Source organism: Puma concolor, chromosome C1, assembly GCF_028749965.1.
Source record: "Puma concolor isolate L17-30 chromosome C1, mPumCon1.1.hap2, whole genome shotgun sequence".
Taxonomy (NCBI): Eukaryota; Metazoa; Chordata; class Mammalia; order Carnivora; family Felidae; genus Puma; species Puma concolor.
In genome coordinates this window covers 120,853,306-120,862,163 of record NC_141674.1, presented here as the reverse complement: position 1 = coordinate 120,862,163, position 8,858 = coordinate 120,853,306, and the positions used below count along the sequence as shown (strand labels likewise).

Below are 8,858 nucleotides of genomic sequence, written 5' to 3'. Positions count from 1 at the left end.
GAACGGTCAGTAACTTCTGTGTATTTTCTAAAACATTAAGTTTCTGAAATAATAAAGTGTAAAGTTATGAAAGGATAAATGACTAAAAATTGAATATTCTGGGCATATTATCAAGGCAACACAGAAGAGCTTTATCTACAAATATACCAAGAATTATCAACTATCATCTCAGGGTTTGTTAAGCTAATACAGGAGAAAAAAATTTTTTTACATGATCTAAAAGATTTCAAGCACGGTTCTTAGATCAAGGTGAACTCTATTTTTTTTTTTTTTAAAGCACTAAATTAGGAATCAGCTGATCTAATTTCTATTCTGCCCCCACTGCTAGTAAGCCTTGGGATAAGACCTTCCTCTCTGTGAGCCTCCCCTGTCTACCTCACAGCACTGAGAAAGGATATAAGAAGATCCCACACCTGAAGTAAAAGGCAGGCCTCCTTTCCCTGGTAAAGAATGTTCCATTCCTGGGGCTGGCTGCCTCCTGCGCTTCCAGCTCCAGCAATTAGGTTGTGTGTCCATCAAGAGTCCCCTGAGATCATTGCCCAGTTGTGTCGTTGTGACTGCATAATGTAGTACAAAAAATTTGTAACTTGCTGAAATGGAAATGTAAAAAGGGCAGATTTTGTTTCTAGGACAAATAAGTTAAAAGCTATGGGTACTTTGTTAAGGTGGGTGCTATTACAGAAACTTGCAGAGGTATTAGGTGTGGTCTAGATATTTGTAAAAGGCTGGAAAGACATTTAGTAGAAGGGTTCAATTCATAGCTGTTTTGGACCCCATAGTCTAAGAACACTTTAAACAAAATTAAAGACGTGAAGCTTTTGGATTTACTAAGGTGGAATAAATTTGGAAGGCAAATTTGCCTGAGGGTCAGCTTGTGACTACATTTCCACAGGTCCTTACTTACTATGTTTTTATTTCATTCTGCTCTGCTCCTTTCCCAGTGTGGGTGGGAGGGGTGTTACTTCAGATCACCTTTATGCCCAAGGTGCTATCCTTTGGCTGTCCCACCTTTTATCTATATGGGTTTTTTTTTTTTTTAATGTTTATTGATTTTTTATTTATTTTGAGAGAGAGAAAGAGAGAGAGTGTGTGCGCACATGTGCAAGCAGGGGAGGGACAGAGAGAGTGGAGACAGAGGATTCTAAGTAAGCTCCATGCTGTCAGAACAGTCTGACGAGGCTCAGTCTCACTGTGAGATCATGACCTGAGCCGAAATAAAGAGTGGGACACCTAACCGACTGAGCCACACAGGTGCCCCAGCTGTCCCACCTTTTATTTATTTTTTTTAAATTTTTTTTTTCAACGTTTATTTATTTTTGGGACAGAGAGAGACAGAGCATGAACGGGGGAGGGGCAGAGACAGAGGGAGACACAGAATCGGAAACAGGCTCCAGGCTCTGAGCCATCAGCCCAGAGCCTGACGCGGGGCTCGAACTCCCGGACCGCGAGATCGTGACCTGGCTGAAATCGGACGCTCAACCGACTGCGCCACCCAGGCGCCCCTGTCCCACCTTTTAAACTTGAGGTCTCTGAGTCCCCGTATTAGCAGGCCCCAAGATTTTACATTTGTCATCTTGTATGAAAAGTCTGTCAAAACAGAATTTCACTTTTTTTCCAACCAGGAAAACATTTCAGGACAAGCTGCTTTCTTGCTTTGCTTACTTCTCCAGGGTCTACTTTCCCTTAGATTTTGGCCCGGTAATCCCTCTTTATCTTCTTGGCTCTTTGGTGATACTTAAGACATATTCCAGGGGCGCCTGGATGACTAGGTTGGTTAAGCATCAGATTCTTGATCTCACAGTTAATGGGGTGGAGCCCCACGTCGGGCTCTGCGCTGACAATGTGGAGCCTGCTTGAGAATCTCTCTCCCCCTCTCTCTCTTTCTTTCAAAATAAATACACTTAAATATATATTTATATATTATAATATATATACTATAAGTGTATTAATATTTATTATATTAATTAATATATATTTAATTAATATATTATAATATATAATTATTTAATTAATATAAATATAAAATATATTATATATAATATATATAATTTATAATATAATATATATAAAATAAATATAATTATTTAATTAATATATATTAATATATTATATTATAATTATTTAATATGTATTATAATATATATTATAAGTGTATTAATTACATATACAAAATATATATAAATATTTATATATTTACAAATATATATAAATATATATTGTATATTTATATATTTAGATATGTATATATTATATATTATATATAATATATTATATATTTATATATGTATTATTTAAGTGTGATATATATATATATATATATTCCACTCCCCACCCCCCACCCCCCCAAACGCTGTTGTTTTCAGTGGGAGGTTTTTCTTTACAACCTGGTCTACATGGCATGGTACAGACTTTCTGCTGGTCACCTATTCATGACTGTTGTTGAGAAACCAAACTGTCTTGAAATTGGTGCATCTCTCCAGAAGAGGTTGATGCCAGGTCTGAAAGCTGAGAAGGCTCAAACTTTTTTCCTAAAGTAAAACTAGACCAGCTGGGTACCTTTGCATTATACAATTCTGTCTCCAACATGCCAAAAGATGTCATAAACTTCAGGTGGACAAATTGCTTGTAGTAATAATTTAATTTCACCTCTATGTCTTGATTTTCCCCCCCCTACCTTGTATTTCGAGGAAGCTAAATTTATATAAATCATCTAATACAGGGCTTTCTGGTAAAAATTTCATGTGATGATAGAAATGTTCTATAATCTGCACTGTTTACATGGAGCTATTGCATACTTGATACACGTGACTGCAGAACTCAAATTTTAATTTAATTTATTAAATTTTTTTCATTTTTATTTTTATTTAGATAGCTGCACACATGGCTAGTGTCTGCCATATTGGACGGTGTAGATTCTATGACCAATTTCTTTATGATACTTCAAGATAAATATTGGTTATATGAGAGGCTTCATAAAAATGCTTTTGTGATCATGGTTTTCTCTTCAGAAGATATGCAGTTCATAAATGAAAATGGCAGCAACTGCTATTGACATAAAACAAATAACAAATACAACAAAGTGCTGATTAACCCCCAGATATTTATTGAGCTCATTTTATGAAACAGGCACCATGCTAGGCACTGAAAAGTGTGCCATATGCCTAATGATGCTTTTGCATCCTTTTTTTATTTTAATTTTAATTTAATTTTTATTTTTGAGAGAGAGAGAGAGAGACAGAACATGAATGGGGGAGGGGCAGAGAGAGAGGGAGACCACAGAATTCGAAGTATTGCTTTCTGTTTTAAAAAAAAAAATTCTTTAAACGTTAATGTTTGAGAAAGAGTACAAGTGAGGGAGGGGCAGAGAGAGAAGGAGGGGCAAAGAGAGAAGGAGGGGCAGAGGATCCAAATCCAGCTCTGCTCAGAGAGACCGATGCAGGGCTTGAACTCACAAACCACAGGATCATGACCTGAGCCAAAGTCTGATGCTTAACCGACTGAGCCACCCAATGCCTCTGTTTTCTAGGTAGATGTCATTGATAGAGATGACAGAGGATTTTATAAACAGCCTTCACTGTAAAATACGACATCATTTTTTCAACTTTCCCTAAGCATACTAGATAGAAATGTTTGACAATATATAAACATAGTCAAATACTAGCCCTGTTAGATGCCCTGAAGGAGGGAAAGAACCACGTGTTCCACAGGACAAACTGTGTCCTGGCATATTAAAGGCTCTCAAAATATGTTTAATTTCTTTTTCTAATCCAATGCTTGCCAAATACAAACGTAGAACCCCATTCTCCCCCACAAACTACCTGTTAATACTGATTGTGTGGAATACAAAATGTATTTTGAGAATTGGAGATGTATGCTAAGGAATTTTATAAGGCATAAATAATAAAAAAATGCTGGATAATCTAGGATAGTTTTTTTTTTTTCTTTCTCCAAAGTGGTGTTTGCAGATCTTTAGGGGGCATGAATATATTCTCAGTTTTCCATAGCTTCTCTGAAGAATTTTGAAATGATGTGATTTTAATTATATGACAACCTTCAAAATATTAATATCGGCATGTTCTGGATTATGTTGATAAACACATTATAACAGAGTATTGCTATATGATTTCTCTTCAGATTGGCTTGTAACTGTTTTACATTGATTTAAAAAAAAAAAAAGAGGGATGTATATAAATGACCATTTGCTCCAAATAAAGACCAAGTAATGGTGGGGTTCATTGTAAAAATACAGGTTTAATAAAAAGAAGTAGTGAGAGGCTTGAGCCATCACGTGACATACAGTATTAAAAGCATGTTATCTAAAAATAATCCACTCTAGAGCGATGATTTAGATATTTACTGAAAATCTTCAATTTCAAGAAAACACCTTTCATGTCACTATAACTTGAAGCTTACTTATTTTATGCTTTTGTTCATATTTATTTTACAAGTGTTTTGGTTTATAGAGGCATATGAGCTTAAGCCTAAGAATTTTTTGGTCCAGATTTATGTTTTAGAACAGTGTAATTTTTATAGATTTAAGTAATATTAGGATAAAATAATTGAAGTCAAAACTAGGGATACATAAAAATTATTTATGTGTGGAAACACTGCCCTAGGATATTTCTATTACATTTCTGAATGCATCATATTGTGTTCTTAAATATTTAGCCAATATTTAAAATTGGTTTGCATTCCAGGGCTATGCATCATCTGTTGAATTTGCTGTGAGGCCAGGGAAAGTCTGGAAAGTATTAAAAACTCATCACGGATGATCATGAGATGACTGTATTTAATATCACTGCAGATAAAAATAGCTTTATTGAACTATTCAAATATGGCAATGTCAAAATTGGTGGGGTTTTTTTCCTCCTGATGTCTATTGTCTTAAAAAAAATTCCATACATAGCATACACATTATACAAAGCATGATTTCAAGTACCATTTATAAGTCAGTGACTCCAGATCTTTATTTTCAGACTATTTGAATTCCAGATGCACACTTCTGGTGCTCTACTAGATATTTCTACCTGACTGTTCCACAAGTATTTCAAACTCAGTCAACCCTACATTCAAGTCTTGTGTTCTTGTTCTAGATCAATGGTGTTACTTCCACTCAAATTCCAAACTCTGACGTCATCTTCCACTTCTTTCTTTCCTTGAGCCTCTCACCAGCGGTTAGCAAGTCTTGCCAATTCTCTTTGTACCCCTGCCGTTGTCTTCGTTTATGCTTGCAACCAGATGTTGCAACCAGCTGACAGCTGCAATAACGCCTACCTAGATTCCCCGCCACCAGGCACCTGCTGTGCCAATCTAGCTTAAAATAGGAAGGACATATCAGAGAGTTTTCAGTTGACTGTCGGTTGACTGCTTCTACCTTGTGTGAGCTGGCCTAGCTTCATTTACTGGGACTTCTGTCTCCCAAGGCTGTGAATTTATTGAAGGCAAAGGCTGTGTCTCATTCATCTCTGTGTCCCAGGGTTTAACAAAGTTCCTAGCATGCAAGTGGCGTGTGCCACATGCTGTTGAATGTTGGCTAAGGGCACAGGTTTTGGAATCAGATAGATCTAGGTTGAATTTTTGCCTCCTCTGCTACTTACTTAGTTGCTAAGTGCCCCTGGGCAAATTGACTCTATGACAGGGATTCTCAGCTCTTGTTGCATATTAGGATTACACAGGGAATTTATTAAAGTGGCTGAGGTCCCCTCTTCAGCCCAATTAAGTCAGAAGATATGGAGGACGAGGCTCAGACACAAGAAACTTTAATAGATCCACGGGTGATCCTAATATGCAGCCAGTATTGAATATCACAGCTCTTGGCCTTAATCTCTCATCTACTATATAGTATTTATTTTAAAGAGGTTTTTGAGCAGGTGAAATGAAATGAAATTTGTCATGGTATCGGACACACAATATGTGCTCAATCATGATATTAATACACAACCTCAATCTCAGTTGCTATCCCACCCCCCACTAACCTCTGGGGTTCTGCCTTCTTTTCAATTCCTTGAATGTACCAAGGTTTTCCAGCTTTAAATAAACTAAAATAAATGCTCTGTAGGCTAAAATTTTCCATAAGGCTTTTCTTGAAGGCAATTTCTAAGTGTTTGAAAAAGATGAGTTAGGGGAGGCAGAGCTAGATGAGTAGAACTTATATTGCTTTGCAGACAGCCTTAGTATCAGGACATCCTCAGGTTGTTTCTAGGTGCCCTTCTCTTTTCCTTTTAAAATTCTTCATCCATTCATATAATCTGCCCAGATCTTATTTTCCTGGGAGTGTAAAAACCTATAGGAGAGAAATTTAAAAGCTAGAGGAAACATTAGAGAAAACAAGACAGATCATATTGCCTAGATGCATTTTGTTGCAGATTTAATTTCTACTTTAATTTTCAGAAATAAATGTACTGCTATCAAGTTTAGAAACATAAAAATCCATCTTATTTTTCACCAGCTCAAAGGAAGGAAAAAAGGAATTTCACTGACACTTTTATGCAAAGCTCTTAAGCAATTGTGCTAGGCCCAAATTTCACCTAAAACTTTCCTCAAGGCCATTGTAACCTCATCACATCCACATTATAGCACAACTTCTGACAAAGAGGGGGGGGGGGTTACAAGATTCTGTATTTTCTCTACTTTGCTATAAACCTCTAAAGCTCTTTCTACGAAAACAACTGTCCCCAAACGGTGTTACCTGATCGAACCTGGGGAACGATTATCAATAAAAACCTTATAAAGTGCTGTGGCATGGAGATGAGTCAAATATCCATTATGTTTTTATGAGTTACTGGGGAAAGGAAAAGCAAAAGCACAAAGATACTGAGAGTCACCGTCCTCGGCGGGAGAACCCGGCGGCCTACGCTCCAGAGCCCTCAATTCCCCTTGGAGCAAAGAGACATGCTGAGGGTCACGCCTCCCAGAGAGTGTGCGTGTGTCAGCGCGCGATTCTCTCACACCGCCCCCAGGGTCTGGAGACTCGTCACAACTCACGGTGGCCTCAGCAGCAAACAACAGCTGACCCAGCCACCTCCCACCGTCTAAACAGTCCACGCCTACCAGCGGCCTCGGATTGCGCGAAGACCGGAAGCCTTTTTGCCCCGTCTCGCGGGCCCACCGACTGGTGCCGGTAGGAACCGGAAGTTCTTCTGCCCCGATCGTCGGAGCGCCTCCTCGTCGACGGCACAGGCGCAGTGGAGGTCGGGCGGAGTTGTGGGAGGGGAGGAGGAAGAGCGGGAGGGGGGCGGGAGCCGGTCCCAGAAGATGGCGGAGGCGGGGGTGAGTTGGGGTACCCTTGCGAAGCGCGGGGGACTTGGTGCTGAGGGAAGCGGCCTGGGGAGGGGGATGGCCTTCGGGGAGAGGAACTGCTTGTGGTTTTGCATCCTGGGAACCTTGCTGGCAGATGCGGGTAGCCAGGACCACAGATGGGGCCTGAAGGGCAAGGGGCTCCGCTTACCTGGAGAAGGGTCGGGGAGGTGCGGAAGGGGACAAGCGGGGTCGGGCGGAGGTCATAGGAGAGGCCCAAGCTCTCCGGACAGTGGAAGAGTGTCGGAGAGGAAAGAAGGCTGGAGGACGCCGCGAAGGGCGACCCTGGAGATCTGATGAGGGTGGAGGTCGGCGAGCTGTCAAGCATAGAGCTGTCAGGACTTGGGAAGCTTGTAGCCAGAGAGACTCAGGTTTGGGAAGGGGATGGATCCAAAAGGTAGGTTTTGTAGTAAGTTTAGAATCCGCAGAAAGATGTGTTGATATTGGGTTGAGGAGTGGGACTTTGGCATTTTGGATTGGAATTGGACACCTTTGGAGTAGGCGTGTGGGTAAATGCAGAGAGAACTCTTGTCAGGACGTAGAAGTCGGTTGGTGATAGTTACTGGGATTTTAGGGTTGCTCAGTGGGGATTGGCAATCTGGAAAAGGAAAGCGGTGTGGATGATAGGAGAGGAGGAGGGGGGGTGGGGAGAAGTGTGCTAATAAAACAAGTGATCGTGACCCCATGCCCTGTTAGTGTCGGGAAAAAGTTATGAAAGTATGGTGTAGCTCCCTAGACCAGGAAAATATACCATGGAGAGCTTACTATTTTGTAGGATTGATGAGGAGATGCTTTAAGAAGGAATGGGTAGACTGGACAGCTGCGCCACGGAAACTGGCCCAGATCAGTATTGCGATGGAGCTGAATATTGCAGGGGAAGGCGTGCTCCAGTCCTAAGTACAGGAAAAATGAAGGCAGCCAAGCAGGCAGTGGCTAGATTGTTTTCCAACTTTGGCGCTTGGCTCTGATTGCCATCCAGTGAGTGAAAATGAGTGAAGGGATTATAGGCTCCCTGAATTATAGGATCTCCACAGAAAAATATTAGTCACGTACTCTTCCTGTTTTCCCCCTTTGATTCTTTCTCTGGACATTACGTTGACGAGTGTGATTTGTTGTACTTCTCAGTACACATCTGACATAAAGTGACCAAGCAGTGAATCGTGCACATTTGGGAAAGGGTTGATTCTTTTTAAACTGACTACTGTTGCTTTTATGTGTGGATCGGGCAGTAAAGGAGAGGATAAAATGTAGTTCAGAAATTTGGAGACCAGTTGTTTTCATCGTTATCAGAAAATTATTCCCAAATGACAGTGTAACCTTTTTAATGACTGAGATTTGACATTTAAAAGTAGTAATGGGATGTGAGTGCTGCCTGATTAATGGTTTCTGTGTTTGGATGTTGACGTAGAGAGGAAAGATGAATCGCAGTGTCTTCAAGGCACACATGTCTGTCTTTCTAGAAGTTTTAGTGTCCCTAGACTATGATTCACATTCGTGTGCTTTTATTTAAGGAGAGTTAAACTTTTGCATTGATGTAAGTGTGTTTTTCTTGATGTTTATGC

The 8,858-nt window shown here is 40.0% G+C and overlaps 1 protein-coding gene across 2 annotated transcripts in view; it reads left to right on the top strand.

The window, feature by feature from the left end:
* The first annotated feature begins 7,147 nt into the window (after window positions 1–7,147).
* INSIG2 (insulin induced gene 2) overlaps window positions 7,148–8,858 on the top strand; it is a 55,693-nt gene continuing 53,982 nt past the window's right edge. The window contains exon 1 of one of the 2 annotated variants that reach the window (XM_086718444.1): window positions 7,148–7,269. The gene's annotated coding sequence lies outside the window, so the exon portion shown is untranslated. The remainder of the gene's footprint in view (window positions 7,270–8,858) is intronic. The other variant, XM_025932982.2, reaches the window with a different exon arrangement.